Source organism: Pseudophryne corroboree, chromosome 2 (genome assembly GCF_028390025.1).
Source record: "Pseudophryne corroboree isolate aPseCor3 chromosome 2, aPseCor3.hap2, whole genome shotgun sequence".
NCBI classification, from domain to species: domain Eukaryota; kingdom Metazoa; phylum Chordata; class Amphibia; order Anura; family Myobatrachidae; genus Pseudophryne; species Pseudophryne corroboree.
In genome coordinates this window covers 745,559,292-745,575,664 of record NC_086445.1, presented here as the reverse complement: position 1 = coordinate 745,575,664, position 16,373 = coordinate 745,559,292, and the positions used below count along the sequence as shown (strand labels likewise).

Sequence of the window (16,373 nt, the reverse complement as noted above, 5' to 3'; positions counted from 1 at the left end):
TATGTAGGCAAAACGAAACGCCAGTTAAAAATTCGTATGTTAGAACACACAAGGAGTATAGTGAAAAAATGCGAAGAACATAGTGTCCCAAGACATTTCTTGAAGTGTAACGGTGGGGATTTAAGTAAGTTTAGCTTTAGGGCATTAGAACATGTTAGGCTGGATGAGAGAGGAGGGGATATTCTGAAACAATTAAGTAAAAGGGAAGTTTTTTGGATCCATGCATTAGAAACAATTAGCCCATTAGGATTAAATGAAAACTATGATATCACACCATTCTTACACTAGGGGTATTCCGGGGAACCCGCTCTGTGTGGCATTGTAGTCGGATCATTGATCCCTTTGCCACTTGTAAGAGCTGCGGTTTTTTACGGAAAAAATGGGTGTTTATAATAGAATCCAGGTTGTAGGGGGTTAAAAGAAAAGACTGCCTCCAAATTGGAGTATTTGTATATGATTTGCACTTGCTGGGCTTGTCTTTTGAATGATCGATTTTTAGTAGTTGTCCGCAAATATGTATACATATATATCATTTTTTACTGTCAAAATCTTTATATCTTTCAGGCCATATTACGTCAGCGCATGCTGCGCTAAAATATAAGCACTGGCTGTTAATTTAATAGTTAGGATGTGTTAGTTTTTTAATACAAATATGATGATTTTATAATGAAGGAAATGTATGATTTGATTTGTGCCGATGTATGAATTTGTTTGGAGAGTTCATATTGCATATGAGTCTCTTAAATTACACGATATTAGTGTGTTTTATGTCTAGAATAAGATGTGTAGGCGGAGAAGTCTGTGAATCTATGTAGACTGCACAGGTTAAGTTGATAATGAAGTGCAGGTGTTTGATTTAGTATAAATTAAGGAGATGACAGACCATAGCCACACACCCTGATGAAGTCTATTGACGAAACGCGTTGGGCGTGGCCTGTGGAGCAAAGGACAGATGGTCTGAACTTGGTCCTGGTTCCGGTGGATGAGCAGACGGCACCCGTGATCCCTGCAGTAGACGGAGATTCATCTACGGGAGAGAGCGGTTCCAATGCTTGATTGATTGGAGGACTGAGTGCACCGTTTTAAACCGAGATGTATGTGAGCATATGTTCTTAATAAATGGAATTGTAAACCTGTTGATTCATACCTGCGCCCTCCGTTCTTCTTTCAATATATATATAGTCCTCCATTGCAGTATATCGCAATATGCACGTCACTCCAGGAACTTTGTTATATAAGTTGATTTTTATTCCATGTGTTTACGCATCCATAATACAAAGTTGCCAAATGCAGCCTGCTTGTAGCTTGTACGGCTACAAGCAGTCTGCATTTGGCAACTTTGTATTACATGCACTCTTTTACCTAGTAACTCCCACAGGCTCCAATTATTAATTCTCACTATTTCAAATCAACACACTAGTCACTTTCACTCCCATTCTGTGCAATTTCCCCCACTATTCCCCCCCAAATTCTCATGGTATCATCCTTCATGACATCATAACACGATATACGCTTTCACGTTTAGTGTCTCCTGTAATAGGACCCCAGAAGTTCTTGCCCAAGGTTTTTGACCATATTCTTTCCTTTCCCATAGCCAGGTCCTAATCACTAAAGAATGATTTTACCACTGTCACCTTCATCTGATTTTATGGTTATTTCCTCATAATCCCCCCACATGTCACACACACACATCTACGATCAATAGAGAACTTCACAAGACAAATGCCCATGGTTCAGGATTCCAGATGAGCTCTGATTGTGTACCCTCTCTCATATTGTATCCTTACAAGATCCATTTTCTTCGGCTTTTGTCATATTTATAACCAATTGAAAACTCACTGTGGCATACTTACCTCCAGTGCCACATATTCCTACCTCCAATGTCACTTTTTTTAACCATTAATACTAGTGTCCCCACACTAGTATCTCCACATTCTAAGATGCCTAAACCTTGGGCTGCCATGATGTGTACCATCATCTTTATCATACTACAGAACTTGTAGTCAAGTACTCCTGAGGGGGCAGCCAGAATATCGGCAAGTATGGCCCAAATGGTAGTTTGTGTGTCCTAACCAGGACCATAGACAGGTTTAGCAGCTTTACACAGCTAAACCCGGCATCCAAAAACAATTGAATTGCTACATCAGGCACCCATTAATTAGTGTCATCCAAAACAACTGAATTCCTCCGATGACTCATCAAAATTCTGGAGTCTCTGGGACTGATAGAGAAGGTACGTACGGTGTAAATTGTGCAGATTACACATACTGTACTTTCAGTTTCTATTTTTGGAAAGTAAAACTAATTTTCAAAACCTGAAACAGCTGAGTGAGATTTTCCAGGAACTAAAACAGAAACTGCAGTAAAGTATAATAATGACACCAACACAGAGAGGACAAACAGATACTTGATCTGCTTCTATTCAGCTGCTTCACAAGGGGGGGAAAATCCCAATGAAAATGAGGCTCTTAAAAGGTAAGAAGAATATTATTGATATAATAAGAACTGCAGTTTATGCATTGGGGGTGTACACAAATGAATATTACATTATTCCGAGTGGAAGTAAAAAATAAAGTTATTTAAAGAAGTCTAGTTTTACATTACTGGTATCCTTTTGTAATGCATTGTAGGAGCCACAGCCCAGGGAATACGAGTATGGGATCCGTATGATTGACCGATTAACGGGATGCCGGTGGTCAGTATACCGACACTGACATCCATCCTTCATAATCCCGACAGTCCCCCAGTAAGCTCCCTAACCCTCACCCTTTACCTACCCTAACCCTCCCTTGCAGGATTATCTCTGGCACCAGTGGCGGATCTTGCCACGGGCAAGCAGGACTTTTGCCCGGGGCGCCGCCTTCCGGAGGGCGCCGGCGCCATCCGGAGGGCGCCGCACCATGGCAAGATCCTCCACTGTCAGTGTGCGCCCCAGCAGTGTCCCCCCGCTGTGCCCCCCCTCCCGCTGTGAGAAGGGAACCAGACGCTATGCATCTGGTTTCCCTTCGTGGCGCTGGTCCTCCCCCGCCCTGAAGGGAATCAGACGCTAAGCGTCTAGTTTCCCTTCATGGAGAGGACCTTTGGTGTGCGGTGCGCGATGACGTCATAATTGACCTCTAGCGCTTATGCTGTGCTATGGGAGAGACGTCATGACTGACGTCTCTCCCATAGATCCGAGGAGAAGAGCGGCGCCGGTCTGCAGGGTCTGGAAACAGGAGCGGGGTACAGTAAGTATACTTTTTTTTTTCTTTTTTTTTTCAGCGGCGCTACAAATGGGGGGCGTGACTGACCACGCCCCCATGTTAAGCCACGCCCCCAACTTTTGCCCGGGGCGCCGCAAGGGCAAGAACCGGCCCTGTCTGGCACCCTCATATTATATTACGTAGCACTGTTATGCTGTAACATTACTTATAGCATTATTATGCTGTAACTTGCATACAAAATAATTGGACTTTTATCAGCATTGCCGTGCGTGGAATTTCTTCTTGTTACCCTTCCTGGAAATATATATATATATATATATATATATATATATATATATATATATATATATATATATATATATACTAGAGATGAGCGGGTTCGGTTCGAGATCCGACCCCCTCCCCGAACTTCACCTATTTTACATGGTTCCGAGGCAGCCTCGGATCTTCCCGCCTTGCTTGGTTAACCTGAGCGCGCCCGAACGTCATCATCCTGCTGTCGTATTCTCGCGAGATTCATATTGCATATAAAGAGCCGCGCGTCGCCGCCATTTTCACTCGTGCATTGGAGATGATAGCGAGAGGACGTGGCTGCGCGCTCTCAGTTTCTGTGCTCAGTGTGCTGCAAATATCTGTGCTCAGTGTGCTGCAAATATCGTGCTCAGTGTGCTGCAAATATCTACGTTCTCTGCCTGAAAATGCTCCATATCTGTGCTGCATTGTAGTATATAGTAGGAGGACAGTGCAGAATTTTGCTGACCACCAGTATATATACTGTCAAAGTCAGAAAAATATCTCTATGCACACTACCATATTTGCACCTCATTCAGGTCCGTGCTGCGCATGCTCTCCCGTACGTGCGCATACTCACAGTCGCGGGCACCCGCAGGCGCACGGTATGCGTATTTACGGTAGAGTTTATGTGGTTGTAGCGTGCGACTCAATCGTAACATATTTTCAGTAATAATGTATTTTGTAGATCATGGTCCCTTTGATAGATTCTGAAAGTTTGGTTAATATAGAATGTTCATGAACAGAGAAATCCCTCTTTGTTTGATACGAAGGGTCAGACAGGAGTAATACAGTGGTGTTTAGTATCCATCGGAAGAACATTTAATTAGAAATATTCCGGTGTTGGTTTGAAGCAGATCAATCGCTCGTGCGAATAGTTATGGACATAAGAAGTTTATGAACATTTACTTTATTTGCACTTTATTACCCATGCGGCGGGAAACCCAGTTTCCCTCCCACCTGAGCAGTTGGAAATAGTCACAGCCCACCTGTATGAATCAACCTATGACCTTTTGTTATAATGCGAAGCCGAATTCCTATGTCCAATGAACAATGAGATTGTAGGGACCATTGAATTGTATTGTGTGTGGGGCATAAATAGGCAGGCCGACCGTATCCAGTTCACTCTCTTCAACGGTTCTCATTGCTGATAATCGGGAGCTGGATATCGAGGCGCATGCGATCGTTTCCCTTTGTGCGTAAGTTTTCTCCGTAATCATATTGTCTTACTGTGAGCCATCTCTCTCTCTCTCTCTCTCTCTCTCTCGTATTTTCCTTTGATTGTATTGTATTGTATTTCCTGTGTAGTTATCTGGTTAGTTGGTTTATGTTATATTGTAATGTATCATTTGTACTGTGATTCTTTTTGCAAGTATAATAGTTATAATACATATAATAGGTTTTGGACCCTAAGCCCAGGTATCTGTGTATTCTTTATATAGTGTTAAGTAATCTCAGAGCGTCGGTGACGCTCAAACAGCTTGTGAGTTAATCAGGTTACACCAGGTTGCATTTACACGTTATCACCACACTAAGGTTTACTGTATATTTCGTTGTTAAAGGTATAGATATAAAGGTTTAACGTTGTAAGCGTCTGCACCGCTGGTGATCTCCTCGTGGTCCCGAGCGTCCGCTACGCTATAGCGAATCATTACGTTAGCCGGCAGCCAATAGCGTGCCTGCCTGTGATCTCTGGGCCGTAAGCGAACGTGACGCTTGAGCGTCTCGACTACGGTTGAGCGATCGTTACGCAACTTGCGTACCCTTACGGTACTTCTTACGTAGATAGCGTACAGTGTTCTTAGACCTCTTAAAGTGTTTTATATACGATAAATATTTAGCTTTATCAATATATATATATATATATATATATATAGCAGTACGGTACAGTAGTCCATTGCTCTACCTCTGTGTCTTCAAGTATACTATCCATCCATATCTCTGCTGCATTGTAGTTGTGCGCAGTATATAGTAGGACAGTGCAGAATTTTGCTGACTACCAGTATATATATATATATATATAGCAGTACGGTACAGTAGTCCATTGCTCTACCTCTGTGTCGTCAAGTATACTATCCATCCATATCTGTGCTGCATTGTAGTTGTGTGCAGCATATAGTAGAACAGTGCAGAATTTTGCTGACCACCAGAATATATATAGCAGTACGGTACAGTAGTCCATTGCTCTACCTCTGTGTCGTCAAGTATACTATCCATATCTGTGCTACATTGTAGTTGTGCGCAGTATATAGTAGGAGGACAGTGCAGAATTTTGCTGACCACCAGTATATATATATATATATATATATATAGCAGTACGGTACAGTAGTCCACTGCTCTCCCTCTGTGTCGTCAAGTATACTATCCATATCTGTGCTGCATTGTAGTTGTGCGCAGTATATAGTAGGAGGACAGTGCAGAATTTTGCTGACCACCAGTGTATGTATGTATGTATGTATGTATATATATATATATATATAAAAAAACACAGAAGTATCCTTATCTCGCGCCAACTCAAGAGCGACACACTGGGAGAGGTCTTTGTTGGGAGACCTCGGGAACATACAAAGAAAAACGCAGATTCCCAAGTGCGCTAGTGATGTAATTTTTTTGTAAAATTTTATATTGTGCATAAAAATTATATGTTATTAAAATAGCCTTTTATTAATTGGCCTGTTGGCCTCTTGTTTGGGTGACTTTTTGGTGAGGGGTGTCTGTTACAGGTCCCCAGATCTAAACATCCTCCAGTTAACATTTTCTGATGAAATAAACGCTGGAAGAATTGTGTAATTACATTACATCACTAGCGCTCTTGGGAATCTGCGTTTTTCTATATATATATATATATATATATATATATATAGCAGTACGGTACAGTAGGCCATTGCTATTGATATATTACTGGCATATAATTCCACACATTAAAAAATGGAGAACAAAAATGTGGAGGGTAAAATAGGGTAAGATCAAGATCCACTTCCACCTCGTGCTGAAGCTGCTGCCACTAGTCATGGCCGAGATGATGAAATGCCATCAACGTCGTCTGCCAAGGCCGATGCCCAATGTCATAGTGGAGAGCTTGTAAAATCCAAAAAACAAAAGTTCAGTAAAATGACCCAAAAATCAAAATTAAAAGTGTCTGATGAGAAGCGTAAACTTACCAATATGCCATTTACAACACGGAGTGGCAAGGAACGGCTGAGGCCCTGTCCTATGTTCATGGCTAGTGGTTCAGCTTCACATGAGGATGGAAGCACTCATCCTCCCACTAGAAAAATGAAAAGACTTAAGCTGGCAAAAGCACAGCAAAGAACTGTACGTTCTTCTAAATCACAAATCCCCAAGGAGAGTCCAATTGTGTCGGTTGCGATGCCTGACCTTCACAACACTAGACGGGAAGAGTTGGCGCCTTCCACCATTTGCACGCCCCCTGCAAGTGCTGGAAGGAGCACCCGCAGTCCAGTTCCTGATAGTCAAATTGAAGATGTCACTGTTGAAGTACACCAGGATGAGGATATGGGTGTTGCTGGCGCTGAGGAGGAAATTGACAAGGAGGATTCTGATGGTGAGGTGGTTTGTTTAAGTCAGGCACCCGGGGAGACACCTGTTGTCCGTGGGACGAATATGGCCATTGACATGCCTGGTCAAATTACAAAAAAAAATCACCTCTTCGGTGTGGAATTATTTTAACAGAAATGCAGACAACAGGTGTCAAGTCGTGTGTTGCCTTTGTCAAGCTGTAATAAGTAGGGGTAAGGACGTTAACCACCTAGGAACATACTCCCTTATACGTCACCTGGAGCGCATTCATCAGAAGTCAATGACAAGTTCAAAAACTTTGGGTGACAGCGAAAGCAGTCCACTGACAACTAAATCCCTTCCTCTTGTAACCAAGCTCCTGCAAACCACACCACCAACTCCCTCAGTGTCAATTTCCTCCTTAGACAGGAAAGCCAATAGTCCTGCAGGCCATGTCACTAGCAAGTCTGACGAGTCCTCTCCTGCCTGGGATTCCTCCGATGCATCCTGGCGCTGCTGTTGTTGCTGCTGGGAGTCGATCGTCATCCCAGAGGGGAAGTCGGAAGACCACTTGTACTACTTCCAGTAAGCAATTGACTGTCCAACAGTCCTTTGCGAGGAAGATGAAATATCACAGGAGTCATCCTGCTGCAAAGCGGTTAACTCAGGTCTTGGCAGCTGCAGTGGTGTTAAACGTGTGTCCGGTATCCACCGTTAAATCACAGGGAATTAGAGAATTGATTGAGGTACTGTGTCCCCGGTACCAAATACCATCTATGTTCCATTTCTCTAGGCAGGCGATACCGAGAATGTACACAGACCTCAGAAAAAGAGTCACCAGTGTCCTAAAAAATGCAGTTGTACCCAATGTCCACTTAACAACGGACATGTGGACAAGTGGAGCAGGGCAGACTCAGGACTATATGACTGTAACAGCCCACTGGGTAGATGTATTGCCTCCCGCAGCAAGAACAGCAGCGGCGGCACCAGTAGCAGCATCTCGCAAATGCCAACTCGTTCCTAGGCAGGCTACGCTTTGTATCACCGCTTTCCATAAGAGGCACACAGGTGACAACCTCTTACGGAAACTGAGGAACATCATCGCAGAATGGCTTACCCCAATTGGACTCTCCTGGGGATTTGTGACATCGGACAACGCCACCAATATTGTGCGTGCATTACATGTGGCCAAATTCCAGCACGTCCCATGTTTTGCACATACATTGAATTTGGTGGTGCAGAATTTTTTAAAAAACGACAGGGGCGTATAAGAGATGCTGTCGGTGGCCCGAAGAATTGCGGGCCACTTTCGGCATTTAGCCACCGCGTGCCGAAGACTGGAGCACCAGCAAACACTCCTGAACCTGCCCCGCCATCATCTGACGAGGTGGAATTCAACCCTCTATATGCTTCAGAGGATAGAGGAGCAGCAAAAGGCCATTCAAGCCTATACATCTGCCTACGATATAGGCAAAGGAGGGGGAATGCACCTGACTCAAGTGCAGTGGAGAATGATTTCAACGTTGTGCAAGGTTCTGCAACCCTTTGTACTTGCCACACGTGAAGTCAGTTCAGACACTGCCAGCCTGAGTCAGGTCATTCCCCTCATCAGGCTTTTGCAGAAGAAGCTGGAGAGATTGAAGGAGGAGCTAAAACGGAGCTATTCCACTAGGCATGTGGATGGAGCCCTTAATTCGCTTAACCAGGATTCACGGGTGGTCAATCTGTTGAAATCAGAGCACTACATTTTGGCCACCGTGCTCGATCCTAGGTTTAAAGCCTACGTTGTATCTCTCTTTCTGGCAGACATAAGTGTGCAGAGGTGCAAAGACTTGCTGGTGAGACACTTGTCAAGTCAAGCGGAACGTGACCCGTCAACAGCTCCTCCTTCACATTCTCCCGCAACTTGGGCTGCGAGAAAAAGGCTAAGAATTCCGAGCCCACCCGCTGGTGGTGATGCAGGGCAGTCTGGAGCGAGTGCTGACATCTGGGTCGGACTGAAGGACCTGCCAACGATTACTGACATGTTGTCTACTGTCACTGCATATGATTCTGTCACCATTGAAAGTGACCGCATCCAAGTAGGCACGTCAGACAGTCCGTACGTATACTGGCAGGAAAAAGAGGCAATTTGAAGGCCCTTGCACAAACTGGCTTTATTTTACCTAAGTTTCCCCCCCTCCAGTGTGTACTCCGAAAGAGTGTTTTCGTGCAGCCGCTCATCTTGTCTGCAATCTGCGATCTGCGTACGGGGTTACTTCCAGAAAATGTGGAGATGATGTTCATCAAAATGAATTATAATCAATTCCTCCGTGGAGACATTCACCAGCAATTGCCTCCAGAAAGTACACAGGGACCTGAGATGGTGGATTCCAGTGGGGACGAATTAATAATCTGTGAGGAGGGGGATGTACACAGTGAAAGGGGTGAGGAATCGGAGGATGAGGAGGAGGTGGACATCTTGCCTCTGTAGAGCCAGTTTGTGCAAGGAGAGATTGATTGGTTGGTTTGGGCCCCCACCAAAAAAGAAGCAGTCATTTCAGTCACAGTCGTGTGGCAGACCCTGTCGCTGAAATGATGGGTTTGTTAAAGTGTGCATGTCCTGTTTATACAACATAAGGGTGGGTGGGAGGGCCCAAGGACAATTCCATTTTTCACCTCTTTTTTCTTTAATTTATCTTTGCATCATGTGATGTTTGGGGCCAATTTTTTTAAGTGCCATCCTGTCTGACACTGCAGTGCCACTCCTAGATGGGCCAGGTGTTTGTGCCGGCCACTTGGGTCGCTTAGCTTAATCATCCAGCGACCTCGGTGCAAATTTTAGGACTAAAAGTAATATTGTGAGGTGTTCAGAATAGACTATAAATGAGTGGAAATTATGGTTATTGAGGGTAATAATACTATGGGATCAAAATGACCCCCAAATTCTATGATTTAAGCTGTTTTTGGAAAAAAAACACCCGAATCCGACAAAAAAAATTTCAGGGAGGTTTTGCCAAAACGCGTCCGAATCCAAAACACGGCAGCGGAACCGAATCCAAAACCAAAACACAAAACCCGAAAAATGTCTGGTGCACATCACGAATATATATATATATATATATATTAAAGCAAAATGGAATTTGCTGTGCTATATAAGAAACTGTTAATAAATAAATTTAATTATACACATACATAAATATGTATATCTCACCTTCCTCCCACACACACACCATTCCGAGCTCCACCACCCTATCCTAAAGCCCTGTCTTACCTCACCAATCCGCTCTTACCCTGGGGAGAGACTCACCTGCATTGCACTCCCCAGTACCATGCAACCCTCACACCCCACCAAAAGAGGCCAGCGCAGGGCACAGGAATCCTGGTCAGCGGAGCTGTTGCCATGTCCCATAACTGCCTCTAACAGAGCTGGACCCGGAAGAGCGGGCGCACACCTTTGCGCACAGGCACTGTGTGTGAGAGGCTGCTGTCGCTCTGTGGCTGCACCCACACTGTGTACAGCTCACTGCCATATTTGGACAAGACTGCTCACATGCCTGCTGGGTACTGTCATATCCTTGGGGCCCCTCTGATCCTTGGGGCCTGGTACAGGTGTCCCCTTTGACCCCCCCTGTTACCGGCCCTCCTTGTGGGTGCCTAACCCTAACCCTCCCTGGTGGTGCCTAATCAACCCTCTCTGCTTGGTACCTAACCCTCCCTTCCCCGCAGCATAAACCTAACTTTCCCTGCTTGATTCCTAACCCTAACCTCCCTTTATATATATGCCTAACCCTCCCCCCCTCCCAGTTCCTAACCTTCCCTGCGCTACCCCGTAACCCCCCTTCTGCCTAAACCTATCCTTCTCCCTATTCCCCTACGGCAGGACACCAGCGCATCCAGCTGTCAGGACGTTCGGGATGCTGTCGGTATTGTGACGCCGGCATCCCTTTTGGCATCGGAATGTTGATGCTGAGATGGTGTCCTTGTTCGGGATGCCGGCATTGGTATAGCGACCGCCAGTATCCCGGCTGTCGGTTAAGTAACTGCTTCCCACGACTATATGGTTAAACATGAAATTGAAGTTATTGAAAAGTCAGATGTGCATATAATATAAACTTAGTTTGTACATTTTACCTTGTATTAACTATTGTAAGAATAAATTAACTAAAGTTTTAAATGGATGATGCACAATTGGGCTAATTGAGCAATAATGAGACTCCCCTGCCCCTATGTCTCTGATGTTGTGAGGTCTTCCGAATTATGATAAAGTTAAACTAATTTGTTTACACTGAATTGGCTAAAATAATGTCATAATGTCCTAAAGCATTATGAGATGTATGCCCATATTTTTTTAACTATTCATATTTTTATTATATTGCTTCTGTGTTATCTTCTTAATAAATAGTAATATAGACCCCGTGTGTGTCTGTCTGTGTGAGTGAGTGAGAGACACCCTATAGCCGCACTCAACACGTGTGTGTCACCCTGTACCCTCACTGTGCTGCTCTGTGTGTGCCACCCTGTAACTCCCCACTCTGTAAAAGGGGGGTCCATTTCAAAATTTTGCTCTCCCGCCCAAAAAGTTCTAGTTATGCCCCTGTCCCCAACACATCCCTTTTTACCCAATTGATTGCTCGCCTATATTCTGAAGGGTCCATGTAAAATTAATGATCCATGCTTGGCAAAAATTTAGGGGTCTATTTACTAAGCCGTGGATGAAGATAAAGTTTTGACCGCCACCGCTCTGGACCTACCCAATGACTCGCCTTCTCTAGGGGAAGATGGCATACCCCTTCCAAGGTGTCAATCCCCAAAAAGGACATGACTAGCTAAGGCCCTTATGTCTTTTCGTGGGCGATGGGAACTCCGAACTACACATATAACAAAAGAGCCTCCACCAACAGGTTATCGCAATGAGGAGAACCTGGTGGACCCACCATCAGGAAATCATCCAAGTAGTGACAACTCCACACTCACCAGATCGACTAAGAATGCACCAGTGCAGAAAAGTGCACTTCTCAAAGTACGCACAGGAATCGAGCACCCCATAGGCAGGGACCAATCCAAATAGAACTCGTCACCCAAACGAAACCCCATGAACCGAAAGCAATCTGGATGCAGAGGTAACAAGCGGAAGGCGGAGTCCACATCAATCTTGGGACACCACACCCAAACGATCAGGCCATATCCAACGCCTCTTCAAAAGACTGATAAGTCACACGACACATCCTCTGAGATCACATCATTATCGAGGAACCTCCAGGCCAAAACAAATGCTGGATCAGCTAGAACTTTCCTGGAACTTTCTTAGGAACCCCTCTACCGGAGAAAGCACCATGTCCAGCAAGGGGGTTCCCGAAAAGGAGCAAATCATCCTACCCAGCCTGACTTCCTTCATGACCTTCTCCTTAACCACTGACGGGTACTCCCTAGTAGGATGAAAATTCCATGGCACACCTATAAGTACTAAACACGATATGGGAAGCTGAAAGCCATGAATGAAGCCAGCATGCAAAAATTCCACATGAAGACTCCTAGGCTAGATGTCAAGCCATCCAAATATGGCAGCCACATCCACTGACGTAGGAGCACTATTTCGTACAGGCACCCCCACATTGTCCACCTGACAAGGGGCCGCCAACGCCCCCTCGTTTACAGTCTTTGCTGAATTCAATCTCCGTACTGGAGGCATTGGTGTCGAAAGAGACATTTTGGCCCAGAGGAGCACCACCCATTGTTAAAAGCAAAGCACTTCCCTTTGGACCCGCCTGTCACCACGGACGTGTGAAGTAACATAGTAACATACAGTAGTTTTTGAGGTTATAAGAAGACAATTTGTCCATTGAGTTCAACTTGTTTGTGATCTCCTCCACTTTAATAATTTTTAAGACTAATTTTAACTGTGGTGAATGTTTAGCTGTTATGTCAATTCCTTTTTTTTTTTTTTTTTACATTTATTACTATAGTGCATGATTTACCAACCATAACCCTGTATATACTTATCTATTAGGATTTTATCTAGCCCATTCTTAAAAGTAATGACGAGTCTGCCTTTATTACCCTCTCAGGCAGGGAATTCCAAATACATATTGTCCTTACTGTGAAGAAACCTTTCCGTCTGTGTGTGCAAAATCTCCTCTACTCTAACCGGGTGTCCCCTTGTCCTTTGTGATGATCTTACCAAAAACAAATCCCCTGCTAACTCTGTGTATTGTATTGTATTGACCCCTTTTATATTTGTAAATGTTAATCACGTCTCCTCTAAATCTAATTTTTTTCCAGTGTAAACATGCCTAGGAAGCTTTTCCTTGTATTCTAGTCTCCATCCCCTTAATAAATTTGGTTGCCCGTCTCTGAACCTTTTCTGGTTCCAGCATATCCTTTTTGTAGTATGGTGCCCATAGTTGTGCACAGTATTTGAGATCTGGTCTCACTAGTGATTTATATAATGGGAGTATAACACACTTATCCCTTGCATCAATTCCCTGCTTAATGCTGTACTGTAATACCTTGTTTGCTTTTATTGCTGCAATCCTACTTTGGGTATTACTGCTAAGTTTATCTATGTGACCACCTAAATCTTTTTCCAGTACAGAATCCCCTAGTTTTTCCCCATTTAGTATGTAGAAAGCATTTTTGTTCTTTTTACCAAAGTGCATTACCTTACATTTGTCTATATTGAACATCCTTCTTCATTTTGCTACCTATGTTTCCAGTTTAAATAAGTCATTATCAAGAGACTCAGCATCCCCCTCTGAATTTATAACCTTATACAGTTTGGTATCATCTGAAAAATTTACACTGTGCTCTCTAGAGATACTTCTAAATCATTTATGAAAATGTTGAACAATAGTGGTCCAAGTACAGACCCTTGTGGCACACCACTTAGGACTTCAGTCCAATTCGAAAACATTCCATTTACCACCACCAAGTGCATATTGTGCTTCCTAGCCCAAGTTCTCTTAATTTGTAGATACAGTAAGTCTCATGTGAGGTACTGTATTGAAAGCTTTAACAAAGTCTAAAAAGATTACATCCACCTATTTACCCTGATCTAGGTTTGCACTAACTGTTTCATAAAAGCCTATTAAGTTAGTTTGACATGATCTATCCTTCACAAATCCATGTTGGTTCCTATTAATAACCATATTGGTTTCAAGGAACTCTTGTATTCTATCCCTTAAAATACCTTCTAGTACTTTCCCCACTATAGATGTAAGACTTACTGGTCTATAATTACCCAGTTCAGATTTAACTCCCTTTTTAAATATCAACACTACTTCCGCTATATACCAGTCTTTGGGGACCATGAATGATGTAAGTGAGTCATTGAAAATCAAATATAGGGGTCTTGCTAATTCGTAGTGTAGCTGCATGAGAACCTTTGGGTGAATTCCGTCAGGACCAGGTGATTTATTAATCTTATTTTTATTTAATCGGCCACAGACTACTTCCTCGCTTAAATAAGCATTAAGCAGTGGGACATTATCATTGCTGAGGTTATTCATCAATCCCGCCATCTGGTCCTTTCTTGTGAATACAGATGAGAAAAATTTGTTTACTTTTTTTGCTATGTCATTGTCGCTTTGATTAGGACACCTAGATTGCCTTTTAAAGGGCCTATACTCTTTCTTTTATATTTTGCTGTTGATGCATTTAAAAAACTTTTTGGGGTTCGATTTACTTTCCTTTGCTATTAGCTTTTCCATTTCTATTTTAGATGCTCTGATTTCTTTTTTGCATTTTTTGTTACAATTCTTATAGTATTGGAATGACTCCACCGTCCCGCCCGTTTTATACTTTTTTAATGCTTGCCTCCTTTTGGCCATTAGTTCCTTAATCTTTTTGTTAAGCCACATTGGTTTTGAATTATTACTCCTTTGTTTGCTGCCCATGGGAATGAACTGATGAGTATAACTAGCGAGCAACGTTTTTAATATATCCCATTTCTCTGTAATATTCTTGCCTTGAAACACAATTTCCCAGTCAATGTCCCTTAAAGTTTCCCTCATAATGTCGAAGTTGGCTTTGGTAAAATTCAGTCTTAGTTGAGCCTATATAAGGCTGCTTGTGAAAACTGGTATTGAATGTGACCATATTGTGATCGCAGTTTCCCATGGGCTTTGATATCAAATTCCCTTTGTTTGTTAATACCAGGTCTAGGATTGCATTGTAGCTAGGGCCTAATTAAGATCTGATCGTAGATGTGCTAAATTTAGCACATGTATGATCAGTTTCTCAGACATGCGAGGGGATGCCAAGCACAGGGCTAGTCCGTCCCGCTTGTCAGGCCCTACCCCCCTTCGCAAGAGTGCAAAAGCATCGGACAGTGACAATGCTTTTGCACTCGCTGAGTAGCTCCCTGCCAGTGCAGCTCCTGCATGCTGGCAGGGGGATAATCACCGCGACCCGGGCAGGGCTGCCACCAGAAATTGTGGGGCCCTGGACTGACAAAATAGAAAAAGCCCCTCCCCCACACGAAAATGGGCGCACTCCACAAAGGAATTCCGCAATCCAGTCTCAATTACCACCCCTAGTTGATTCCTCGATTAGTTGAAGTAAGTAGTGATCATTTAGTGTTTTTAAAAAACTATTACCTCTAGCCGTATTGAATGAATCATTTGTCCAATTTATCTCTGGATAGTTAAAATCCCCCAACACTATTACGTCTCCTAATCTTGCCGCTTTTTCGATTTGCTTCAGTAACAATTCCAACGTCCAACACGAATTCGCTCCTGTACTCTAGGGTGAATCCGCAGTGTTTGCACAATGGAATGCCTCATCCGGGTCCTCCAAAGCTGAAGAGCTAAGGCTACTAAACTTATGCCAAAGCTTTGAAGCCCCCCTTTCATCACTGGATGACTGATAAGAAATTGATTCGGGGGGCGGGGCATCCAGCATGGCCGCTTTTTAATCCCTGTCTGCACAGGGGCTAGAGTAATCTATACCAATCCTCCCCCCCTGCCCCCATGGGGATACATGCTTGATGGGAGCGTTTTCCCTGTGTATACTGGAACAGATTGATACCCTACTCGCCCCTGTGGGCCTATTTTTCACCGAAGTCGGACGTTTTATATAAGCGGCGTGGATGGCCGCCTGCCTTTGGCGCGAATCTCGGGAGGAACGCGCATGAGGCTACTGAGCACAGATCAACTTGCCTCCTTCATCTTTCCTGCCCCCTCGTGCTGCGGACCCACTCCCTTTGTGTGACCAAGTTACGGGCGCCCTTCTCTGTGCTTCGAGAGGTGGCGCTGCTGCCGTGTGTGCCCGAGTAGTGGCCCGTGGGTTCCCGGGGCTGGGCTGCCGGGTGGAGGTTCCATTTACTGGCCCGGGACAACACAGCGGGACGGACTGACGACTGTGGAGCTGCTGCCTGCCGAG

At 44.0% G+C, this 16,373-nt stretch overlaps 1 protein-coding gene across 2 annotated transcripts in view; it reads left to right on the top strand.

Annotated features, from left to right (window-relative positions):
• Positions 1–2,342: 2,342 nt before the first annotated feature.
• The window catches only part of LOC135051160 (5' exonuclease Apollo-like), a 223,050-nt gene continuing 209,019 nt past the window's right edge, over positions 2,343–16,373 (top strand). For both annotated transcript variants that reach the window (XM_063957292.1, XM_063957293.1), the window contains exon 1: positions 2,343–2,475. The gene's annotated coding sequence lies outside the window, so the exon portion shown is untranslated. The remainder of the gene's footprint in view (positions 2,476–16,373) is intronic.